Here is a 13,190-nt window from a genome sequence, read left to right on the forward strand (position 1 = left end):
CCTGCTCTGTTTTGTTGGTAATGTGGAGAAATGCTGATGATTTCTGTAGGTTTATTTTATATCACGTACCTTTGCTGAAGTTGTTAATTATTTCGACTTTTCTTCTTCTTCCTAACTCTCTATCCTTCTCTCTGTATCTCTCTGCCTATTCTTTTCCCTTTCTCTCCTCCCCACCTCTTACACTTTCCTCCTCCCCCTTCTCTTTCTCTCTCTATCTTTTTTCCTTCCTCTCCTTCTCTCTATCCCCATGTTCCCATGTTCCTGTTTCTGTCTCTATCTTTCTGTCCTTCTCTCTCCTTTATTTTCCTGTCTCTCTCTCTTTCCCATTTTCTCCCTCTCCATCTTTCTATTTTTCCCTTTCTCTCTCCTTCCCCCACCCCCTCTGCCTTTCTCTCTCCCTTTCTCTCATTTTCTCTTTCTTTTATCTCTCTGTTCATCCTTCTCTCTTTGCTTCTCTATTTCCCTCTCTTTCTCTCCCTCTTTCCGCCATTTTTTCTTCCCTCTCTCTATGCACCTACCTCCCCCTCTCTCATTCTCTATCTCTGTCTGTCACTCTCTCCAACTCCATCCTCCTCAGTATCTTTTTCTGTCTTTCTTTATCTCTATGCATATGTATTTCTCTTTTCTGTCTTTCTCCCAGTCTCCCCTTCTCTCTCTCTCTCCCTTCCTCCCTCTTCTTCTCTCTATCCCCATGTCCTTCTCCTCCTCTCTCTGTCTCTCTCTGTCTGCCTCTCTGTCTCTGTCTGCCTCTCTGTCTGTCTGTCTCTCTCTCTGAAAAGACTAGGCAAGGGAGAATCAACAATATTGGAACTTAACCCAATGTTCAACAAGGTGGAAAACATGTTACTCTTAGGAAAGATCTCCCAATTTGATTAAAAAAATCTTCTGGGAAACTGGAAAGTAGTCTTGTAGAAAGGAGGCTAAGATGGTATCACATTCTAGAATTCATTTTAAATAGATATATGACCTTACTATTGAAGATCATACAATAAAAATATCAGAGACAAATACATCACTATACCTCTCACCATTATGGGTAGGAGATATATTCTTTTTCCCCCCAAAGTCTTTCATTTTACTCTATTTTATTCATTTTGAACTTAAATACCCAGAAAGAAAAAGAACATTTCCATGTACACAGCACAACTTAGAGGATTCAATATAAAACCATAAATTTCAGTTTCAGTTTACTTTTTAAAAACTATATAATAAAAATTACATATTGTTTACAAAGCTATCTGTACTTCCTTTGAAGTTTTCTTTTGTTCTCTGCTATGCACATTTTTTCCTTCTTCCCTCCCCATGGGGTCCTAGAGAAGGCAACAAATAAACACATAAATATGTGTATTCATATGTATGTGTATAAATACATATATATGTATACATGCATATACAGGTATATATACACACATATAATTACATCTATTCATCAGTTCTTTCTCTGGAGGTGGATAGCATCTTCCTTCATAGGTCCTTTGTAGTTGGTTTGCGTATTTGTGATACAAAAGATGAATTAGTCATTCAAAGTTGTTCTGTGCAATGTTCTATTGGTATTACTCATTTCACTTTTCATTATTTCATGCAAGTCTTTCCGTGTTGTTCTAAAATCAACCAATTCACAATTTCTTATATCACAATAGTATTCTATCACAAGCATATATCACAACTTGTTTAACCATTCCCCAATTGAAGGGTATCTATCATTTTATCCAATCTGAGAGCTGTAAGATATCTCAAAGTTGTTTTAATTTGCATTTCTCTAATCAATAATGATTTAGAGCATTTTTTTTATTTGACTATATATGGTCTTGATTTCTTCATCAAAAAACTGCCTATTCATATCCTTTGATAATTTATCAATTGGAGATGACCTGTATTTATATAAATTTGACAGTTCTTTACATATTTGAGAAATGAGACCTTTATCTGAGAGACTGTCTATAAAAAATTTTTCCCAATTTTCTACTTTCCTTCTAAACTTGGTACATTATTTTTATTTGCATAAAACCTTTGTAGTTCAATGTAATCAAAATTTACATTTTACATATCTCAATGCTCTCTATCTCTTGTTTATCCATAAATTGTTCTCCTATCCATAAGTCTGATAGGCAATATGTTCTATGTTCTTCTAATTGTCTTGTGATATCTCCCTTTATAGCTAGATCATGTATCCATTTTGACCTTATCTTGGTAAATGGTTTAAAATATTGGTCTATGTCAATTTCTGCCAAAATGCTTTCCAGTTTTTCAAACACTTTTAAACTAAATAATGAATTTTTATCCAAAGGTGATATATTCTCACCCAAACAAGGGATAGAGGCAATTACAAAAGATAAAAAAATACCTTAGATTACATAAAAGGGAAAGACTTCTGCATAGACAAAATGAATACACCTTGGATAAGCAAGGAAGTGGTTGAATAGGGAAAAAATCTTTGTATCAACTCGAACTAGAATCTGGTTTTATGAAAAAACATAAATTAAGTAAATCATTGGTTAATTTGATTAAAAATAAAAGAAGAAAACTGAATTACCCGTATCAAAAATGAAAAAGGTGAATCCACCACTAAAGAAGATGAAATTAAAGCAATTATTAGGAAATAATTTTTGCAATTATATGCTAATAAAACTGACAATGTATGTGAAATGGATGAAAATTTACAAAAATATAAATTACCCAGATTAACAGAAGAGGAAATGTAATCCCTGAATAACCCTATCTCAGAAAAAGAAATTGAACAAGCAACAAATTAGCTCCCTAAGAAATAGCTCCATGACCAGATGGATTTACAAGTGAATTCTACCAAACGTTTATATATTTGACAAAATAAAGGGGTCCTACCAAATTGCTTTTATGACACAAATATGGTTTTGACACCTAAACCAGGGAGAGCAAAAGGAGAGAAAGAAGACTACAGACTAATTTCCATAATGAACACTGATGTAAAAATTTTTCAAAAAAATATTAGTAAGGAGATTACAGCAATACATCACAAAGATCACACACTAAGACAAGGTGTTATTTGTACCAGGAATGTAAGTCTGATTCAGTATTGGGAAAACTATAAGAATAACTGACCATATCACTAGCAAAAACAACAAAAATATATGATTTATATCAGTAGGTACAGAAAAAAGCTTTTGACAAGCTACAACACCCATTCTTATTTTAAGAAAAACCACTAGAAAGTACAGAAATAAGTAAAGCATTTTGAAAAATGAATTATTTATCTAAAACTCAGAACAAGCATTATGTCTAATGGAGAAAAAGTAGAACTCTTCCCAATAATATCAGAGGTGAAGCAAGGATATCCATTCTACCACTATCTTTCAATGTTATATTAGAAATACTAGCTATAGCAATAAGACAAGAAAAATAACTTGCTTAGGAGTAGGCAATGAGAAAACAAAACTATCATTCTTTGTAGACAATATGATTGTATACATAGAGAACCCTGGAAAATCAACTCAAAAACTTGTTGAAACAATAAACAACTTTAGCAAGGTTTCAGAATGTAAAATAAACCCACATAAATCATCTCTATTTCTATATTTTGCCCCAAAAAAATCAGCAGGAAGAGCTAGAAAGAGAATTTCCATTTAAGATAACAATTCAACGTAAATACTTAGGAGTCTGTGCAAGACAAGTTCAAGAACTATATAAACACAATTACAAAACACTTCTCACATAAAGACGGATCTAAACAAGTAGAAAACTATTAATTGCTCATGGATAGGCCAAACCAATATAATAAAAATGATAATTCTACCTAAATTAATTTAGTTATTCAGTGCATACCAATAATACTGATGAAGTTTAGTCTCTGCCCACCTAGGGCCAAAAATTGTTGCAGTTTCGTGATGTGTTGTGGTAGAACCATCTCAAAGAGTTAAGTCAGACCACCTCTATTCTAAGTATAGGCATTTATTGAGATTGACATCTCTCATGGAGCAGGCTAATTCTAAGAGGAACCAACAACTTCAGAGAAAGCAAGATGGATTTTTATAGGGTCAAGATGCTGATTATACAATCAAAATTTACATAGAATATATGAATATGATTAATATTAAAAAGGCAGGAGGAGTTTGTTAAGGGATTAGATAATGGAGGAGGTATCCTAGCCTCAGTGGAACTGTGCAGGTGCTATTGTAGGGTAGACCCCTTCTACGGTTTGGTGGTCAAGCATTCTAGTCATGCTGCCCTCCAATTGGCTAGCTATTGTGGTCCTGTCTGCTCAAGATAGATAGTTAGGTATTGTGGTCCTGTCTTGGGCTAAATGGATGATGTGATTGTGATTGCACACTGGTTTCAGTGGGACAGGGTCTGGGGGCAGTGCTGGGTTTCTATCACATGGATACGCCTGCTGTTTCTGTGGAATTTAAGAGTTCAGGGACACACACACCTGTTGTTCTAGTGAGGAGTGAGTCATGTATGAAGAAGTTAGGACATTGGCGGGGGTGGGGGTGGGGGCTAGGCAGGTATAATAGGTTATAATGAAGTTAGAATACTGGGGCTGGGGGCAGCTCTATTGGGACTCTGTCAATACTACCAACGAAATATTTCATAGAGGTAGAAAAATAGTAACAGAATTCATCTGGAATAATAAGAAGTCAGTAATATCAAGGAAAATAATGAAAAAATTTGAAGGAAGGCTGCGGAGCAGTGCCATATTTCAAACTGTGTTACAAAGCAGTAAGTACTGGATCAGCTGAATAGATTAGGTACACAAAATGCAGTAATAAATGACCATAAATATCTAGTGTTTGAGCAACCCAAAGATCTAAGCTTTTGGGGCAAAAACTCAGTATCTGCCAAAAATTGCTAAGAAAACTGGAAAGTAGTTTGGCAGAAACTAGGCAGAGACCAACCTCTCATGCTATATAGCAAGGTAAAATTAAAATGGGTAAAGAAAGGATTTACAAAAATTCGGGGAGCATGGAAAAATTTACCTGTCAGACTTATGAATAAAGAAAATGAGTCAAATTGATAAGAATAAAAACCATTCCCCAACTGATATGAACAAGTAGTACTCAGAAGAAATCAAAGCTATCAATAGCCATTTGAAAAAAAAAATGCTCTAAATTACTCTTGATCACTTCCAGAGAGAGAATAGATCAACTCTGAGTGCAGATTGAAGCATATTTTTCATTTTCTTGATTTTTCTTGTTTTTAATTTTGCAACATGGCTAATATGGAAATATGTATCATGGATATCATATTACTTGCCTTTTCAATGAGTAGGGTAAGGGATGAAGGGAAAAAGAGTATTTGGAACTCAAAATTTAAAAAAATAATTTTTTTAATTCAGCAAAAATTGAATTCTTTCAAACATTTAAACAACAATTAATTCCAATACTTCATAAACTATTTGAAAAAAGGGGTAAAGATGGGATTCTATGAGATTACTTCTATGACAAAAACTTGGTAACTAGATCCAGGGAGTCAAAAGGAGAAAGAAAACTATAGACCATTTTAAATAATGATTATTGATAAGAAGACTTGCAATAAAATATTAGCAAGGAGGCTACAGTAATGTATGCTATGATCAGGCTGCATTTATGCCAGGAATGTAGGTCTAATTCAATATAAGGAAACCTATAAATATAATTGACCACATTAATAACAAAACTTACAAAATTATATGATTATTTTAACAGAAACAGAAAAAGGTTTTGATAAAATACCAATTCTTGTTTTAAAAAGTCATAGAATAATTGAAAAGGTTCTCAAAATGATAAGAAGTCTATATAAAACTAAGAGCAAGCAATATCTTTAATTGGGATTAGCTAGAAGCCTTCCTAATATGATCAAGGGTGAAGTAAGGATGTCCATTATAACCATGCTATTTGATATTTTACTACAAATTCAAGGCATAAAAGTAATACAAAAACAATTTGAAGAAATAAGCATTGGCAAAGGAAAAAACAAACTATTATTTTATGTGCATGATATGATGACTTATTTAAGAAATCAACTAAAAAAATAACCAAAACAATGAATAATTTCAGTAGTGTAGCATAATATATAATAAACCCAGACAAATATTCAGCATTTCTGTGTATTACCAATAATCCCTCAGGCAGGCTGGCTCTTTGAGGGAGATACAATTATGTTTTACCATTCTTTTCAACTGTTCCATCCAAGAGGCTGAGGTTATTCTTGGGGATTACATCATTCTTAAAACAAAAAGAGACACAGGGTACAATAGAGTTATGTACTTCATCTAATTTTTACCAGGGTGCTAGATTCACCCCATCCACTAGGTACAAATCTGATGCTGTAATTCATCATGGGATGAATTTAGAATGTGGAGCCTCCTAGGGATTCTGAGGTTGAAATAAGTGTCCTCCTCTGTCATTATAGAAATCTCAAGTTTTTAAAATGTTTTTTGGACGGGGAAGGCAGGGCAATTGGGGTTAAGTGACTTGCCCAAGGTCACACAGTTAGTGTGTCAAGTGTCTGAGGCCGGATTTGAACTCAGGTCCTCCTGACTCCAGGGCCAGTACTCACTGTGCCACCCAGCTTCCCCTAATCTCAAGATTTTTAATCCTGGAACTGAATGGGCAATACCTTCTTTTTTTTGGACATCAACAATCATATGCACTTTGTCCCACTAAAATACAGCTCTGTCCATGCAACAGCATTGTTCACATTGTGCATCATTTTAAAAAGAGAGTCTGAAGTGTCATCCACTATGGCCAAGAGCACACATTATAGGCTATGGAGGAATTACAGGAGCAAGGAAAAAAATACCTTTCCCATCTACAGGTAAGAGAAGAGGTTGTGAGCAAAGTATACAGAAGATCACAGTAAATAAAATGAACCATTTCAACTGTACAAAATTTGAAAAAGCTTTTTCACAAACAAATCTAATGCATTAAAATTAGTAGGGAAAAAGGTTAATGTGAGAAAATTTGCAGCAAATTTCTCTATTAAAGGCTTTATACATGTATATACCTACATATATACATACATATATATATATACCTACATACATACATGTACATATACATCTATATATACATACATGAAGTTGATTAAAATTTATCTAAGAGCCATTCATCAATAGATAAATGGTCAAAGGCTATGAAGATGTAGGCTTCAAAGCAAGAAATCCCAGCACTCCAACAACCATATGATAAAATGCTCCAAGTTACTAATAATTAGAGAAATTCAAATTAAAGCAACTTTGAGGTTCCCCCTCCCTCCCCATCAGGCTGGGTGACAAGGATGAAAAATGAACCATCGTGCACACACACACAAAGCTTTCTTGTGTGTGTTACCTTCCTCCATTAGATTGTAAATTCCTTGACACTACTGTCTTTCTTTTTGGTATTTGTACCCCAGTGCTTAGCATAGTGGATGGCACATAGTAGGTGCTTAATAAATGTTTATTAATGAGCAAAATGACAAACGTTGCAGTAGCTGCAGGAATACAGAGACATGAAAACATTGCTAGAAGAAATGCAAATTGGTCTAGGTATACTAGAAAACAATTTATAATTTTGATCCAAAAGTTACAAAATTGTGCCCCAATTGTACCACCACTGGGCTTAGACCACATGGGGAACAAAGGAAAAGGAAAAGGACCCATACAAACCAAAATATTTTTAGGAGGGCTTTTTGAAGTAGCCCAAAAGCTGGAAACTAAAGGGGTTTTCACCTATGGTGAAATAACTAAATAAACTGTGATCTATGACTATAATGGCAGCATAATATTTTATTGTGCCATAAGAAATGGACAGTGTCAGAGGAAACTGGGAAGAATTCTTAAGATCTGATACAGATTAAAGTGAGCAGGACTAGAACAACTTACAATGACCACAACATTATAGAGGAAAAAAAACACTTTAAAAGCATTTAGAGCCCTAAGTAATGCAGTCCAGAGGACTGTAGGTGAATCATGCTACTCACCTCTTGCCAGAGAGGTGATGGACTGAAAATCCAGAATGACATCTGCTTATTTGGACATACTCGAGATGGGTATTGGTTTTGCTAGAATATACATATTTATTGTGAGGGTTTTGTTGTTGTCGTTGCTGTTGTGGGGAAGGGGGTGCCACTGGGAGGAAGTAATAATAAGTGCTTGTAAAAATAATTTTTAAAAAACTTTAAAATAAAAGAATTACTCTTCCCCATCCAATTAAATTGGTTTGATGTGCTATATAGAACTATCCTTTTTAAGTATTTAAGGTGGGGAGTTGTCCATACCTGACTTGCCTCATAAAGCTACATTAGCTTTGTATCCAGTTCAGTGAGCCTAAAAGAAATAGGTTTTGTCCTTGTGGAAGGCTTCAGAACTCTGATTAATGCAATGACCAATTAAGATCCTAGAAGACTGATGATGAAGCACGGGACCCACATCTCGACAGGTGTGGGAGTCTAGATGCAGAATAAGACACGTTTTCAGACACAGGCAAAGTGGAGATTTGTTTTGTCTGACCATACACATTTGTTACACAGGCCATCTTTTCTTTCTTGCTCAATGAAGTGGGGTGTGGGAGGTAGAGAAGACAGAGATGGGAGGAAAGGAAAAACAAAAAGAACAACGAAAAAGATGGTCACTAAGGCATCTTTGAAAAAAACCGAAAAGACAAGAACAGAAAGTCAGAAAGCACTGGCAGCTTTAAAAAATACAGACTGAATTTGTTATATATATTTTAAATTAAGCTATAGATGGCAGAAATCAACAGGTACATGGAAAATCTTTTTTTCTGTTGTGTTATGTACACGGAAATGTTTCTTTGATCTTGAATTAGAATAGATGAATGAATGAATGAATGAACGAATGAATGAAAAGGTACAAAATAAGAGGTATTTAGTAGACTGACTCTTTTTCTACCACCACCCACCAGCCCCACCTTTTGGGCCACGCTCCACAGAGGAACTAGGGAAGTGGGGGGGGGGGGCTTGGCATGGTGAAGGGGAGGTGGGCCCGGCGGTGGGGGGGGAACCACCAGATGCGTTCCCGGGGGACCTCCATCCCTCCCGACAGTCACAGGCCTGGGCACATCCACCTGCGGATCCATCCATGGGTGAAGTCCAGGAGGCTCTGGACAGAGGTCTGGGAATGTGGGTGGGGTGGGGGCCGCGCACATCCCCTAGGGGTTCTGGGGAGGGAAGGGAGGGAGTAAAGGGGACGCTCCTCGGGGCCTTACTTACCTCCCACACACAGGGGACTGCCGCGGGGGATCAGGGAGGCCTGGGGTCCGGGGGCAGTGGGGCACACAGAGATTAAGCTGCTACTAGCCCCTTTTTACAGAATGCGCAATACCCCAGCCCAGGTGAAAACCGCAGAAAGGAGGAGACCTGTGACGTCACGTTTGGAGGCGAGGCTTGATTCAGCCAATGGAACGCGGGACGTGACACGAGAGTTTTGGGTGAGGGGAGGGGGTTGCCGCCCCCTTAGAACCAGTCAGTCAAGCAGTCAATCAATATTTGGTGAGGTCCTACTACGTGTCAGGAACTGGGCCAGAGCTGGAAATAAGGACAAAGGACAAATCAGAAAAAGAAGAGATCATCTCATCGAATCAATTGATAAAGTGACAGAACACGCCCAAACTTTCAGGATTCAGGCAAACCAGTCCTGATGTATGATTTATCAAATACATTCATGAATAAAAGAGAAAACAGAAAGACCAAAAGGAAAAAAAAAACCTGGGAAAGAAACAAATTAAAAAAAACTGCACGTAAAGAAAAAGTCCTAAAAGAAAAGAAGAAATGAATAAAATTTGGGCAAAAAACAATTCAAATAGACAAACAGCTAATTGATTGCTTTCTTAACGGGCATACAAATTACCATGATTTTTTTTAAATGAAAAAAAATGATGAAGGTAAGTCAGTCAATTAACATTTAACAAGTTCCTACTATATGCCAGGTACTCTGATAAGCACTGGGGATAGAAAAAGAGGGAAAAGACAGTCCTTGCTCTCAAATAGCTCACAATCTGAGGTGGGGAGACAGTGAGCAAACAAATATGTACAAACAAGCTACCTACAGAATAAATAGGAAATAAGTAACAGAGATGGAGTGTTGTGTTGGTGGAACAGCCAGGAGGCCAGTGTCACTGGATTGAAGAGTGTATGAAAGCGACTAAGGTGTTAGAAGACTGGGAAGGTAGATGAGGGCTAGGTTAGGAAGGGCATTGAATGCCAAGCAGAAGATTCTGTGTTTGATCCTGGAGGCAATCGGGAGCTACTGAAGTGTGTGTGTGTGTGTGTGTGTGTGTGTGTGTGTATGGAGGAGGGGGGAGGCAGGGTTTGTAGAGTCAGATCTGTGCTTTAGGATAATCACTTTGGGGGCTGAATGGAGGATAGATTGGAATGGGGAGAGACCTGAGGCAGAAGAAAGAAAGTATTAGAAACTCTTTTGCCAAATTTTATGCTAACAAACTGATATATGGATATTTGTAAAACCATAAAGTAACCAGATTAACAGAACAAAAAGAAATTGAACAAATCATAAATGAACTTGCAATGGTTGGGGGAGCTACAGAAAGAACCTAAGGAGCAAATGGATTTTCAAGTGAATTCTAGCAAATCTTTAAAGAACAATTAACTTCAGTTTTACATAAATTGTCCCTTAAAATAGGGAATCTCTTGAGAGAAAAATATGATTTTAAGTAACAAAGTTCAAGGCAAGAAAAGTCAAAAAAAGGATATGATAGACCATTTTCTCTGATGAATACCAATAAAAAACCTGAATAACGTACTGGCAAAGAAACTACATATTACAAAGATTTTACTGTGCCCAGACTGTGTTTATACTAGCATGCTGGTCTGGTTCAATATTAAGAAAAATTACAAATATAATATACCGTGTTAATAACAAAAACAAAGAAAATACAAAATTATATCAACAGATACTGTCTGTTTTGATTTTTTATAAATACTGTTGACCCTATTAATAAATGGATTCAGCCTTTATTCCTATACTTCCTAATTTTTTTAACAAAAAAGGAGGGTACATTTTCTCAAAAGCTTTATCTATTATGGGGAAGCACAAGAGGCCTTTCCAATGAGACTAAGGGTAAAGGAAAGATATTTATTGATCATATTATCACTTAACAGAGTAATAGAAATCCTAGGTATAGCAATTAGACAATGACAAGAGGAAATTAGACAAAAGGAAAAAAATAGGGAATGACCATAGGTAAACAAGAAACAAAATTGTCACTTTTTACAGTTTATATGATATTTAGGGACTCTAGAGTCAACTAAAATAGTAAAAGAAAAAACTAAAACTTTCAGTAAAGTAGCAGAATATAAAAACAAACCCACACAAGTAGTCAACCTTTCTGTGTACTATTAACAAAACCCAGCAGAGGTGGGACAAGCAATTCCATTCAAAACAACCACAGAATTTATAAAAGATGTGGGAGTCTGCCTACAAAGCCTTACTCAGGAATTATATGAATACAACCACAAAATGCGCTCTACAAAAATAAAGGATGACTCAAATAATTTTAGACAAACCCATTGTTTAAGGTTATGACATGCTAGAGATAGGCTAGAGACTGGACCTGTGATTTCAATATTATAGGGAAATCCCCGAGGAGGAAACTCCTTCTAGGTCTCACACCTTCTCTGCAACTTAGACTCTTAGCGAGTTGCCTAGGGCACTGAGAATTTCAGTGATTTGCTCAGGGTCACACAGTCAATGTATGTCAGAGGAAGGACTTGAACTGGGCTAGGTTGTTCACTAAGCCATATGGCTTCTTATGAGCCAAGCTCATCTAATAAAGACAACATTAAATAAGCTGTAGATTAAACACCATGCCAATCAAACTATCTAAGATCTACTAAAATTCATCTGGAGGTCCACATGATCAAAAAACTCTAGGGACAACATGAAAGAAATTGGAAAAGGAAGTGGGGTAGCCACATCAGATCTCCAAATATACTTCAAAGCAATAATTATCCAAAGAATTTGGAACTAGTTTAAAAGAAAATAGAAAAGCTGATCAATGTAACAGATTAAGTATGCAAGGTTCAAAAGTCACTGAATGTAATAGTGTTGGATTTGAGAAACCCAAGAACACCAAGTACTGGGATAAGGGCAAGATACGGAACAACAACCGTGGTGCTCGAAAAATTGGAAAACAATATGAGAGAATTTAAGCTTGAACCAATAGCTCATACCATATAAAACAATAAACTTCAAATGATTCTGTCCCAGATTGAAAGGTCAGATCATTAAGAAATTAGAGGAACAAAGAAGATACCTTTTCTGCTATGGCTAGGGGAAGATATACACACCTACCAAGCAGGTGATAGGCTTACAAGGGAGACCTTTGAATGCATAAAATTAAAAAAAACTTTTGTACAAACAAGATTAAAGAGGTCAGAATTAAAAGTAAAATATTAAACTGGGGTGTGGGAAGGAATCTCTGCAGTCAATTTCTCTGATAAAGGTCTAGTACCCAACATATATAGGCAAATCTGACACAGAAATATAAGAACAAAAGTGCTTCCCCAACAGATAAATGGGGAAAGGAAACGAACAGGCAGTTCTCAAAGGAAAAAAATGCAGCCTATCAATAACCATATGAAAACATGCTCCAAATCACTAATAATGAAAGAAATGCAAATTAAAACTTCTCTGAGTTTTGACCTCATAACTAGAAGATTGGCAAAGAGGACAAAAAAGCATAATAACAGTTGTTTATGTGACTATGGGAAAGACAGGAACCCTTGCTGGAAATGAGAATTGATCCAACCTTTCTGGAAAGAAAACTACAATCTGAAAGCATAGTTTTTGACCTAGCAATACAACTACTAAGGGAATACTCCAAAGAGAGCAAGGATAGAAGAAAAAGAGCCAGCTGTACCTTTTATTACAGTAAGGTCCTGGAAGCAAAGTGGGTATCCATCATTTGGGTGAATACCTAATTATATTATGGGATAAGAATGTGATGGAATGTTATGGTGCTATGTGAAATGAATGACTGATTCAAAGACTGAAACGAACTGATTCAAAGAAAAGTGAGCAGGACCAGGAGAACAAATTTCATAGTACAATATTTGAAAGAAAAATAACTTGGACTTAAAAAACCCCAGAATACAGGGACTAACCAAAATTCCAGAGACTACTGTGCCCTGAGAGTAGTCAGGTGTAAGACAAAAAACACTAGCACACAGGAGGGCTGCTAGCACAAGTTCACTCTTGTTCTGGTCAAACAGGAAAGAGA

This window comes from Trichosurus vulpecula, chromosome X (assembly GCF_011100635.1).
Source record: "Trichosurus vulpecula isolate mTriVul1 chromosome X, mTriVul1.pri, whole genome shotgun sequence".
In the NCBI taxonomy this organism is placed as follows: domain Eukaryota; kingdom Metazoa; phylum Chordata; class Mammalia; order Diprotodontia; family Phalangeridae; genus Trichosurus; species Trichosurus vulpecula.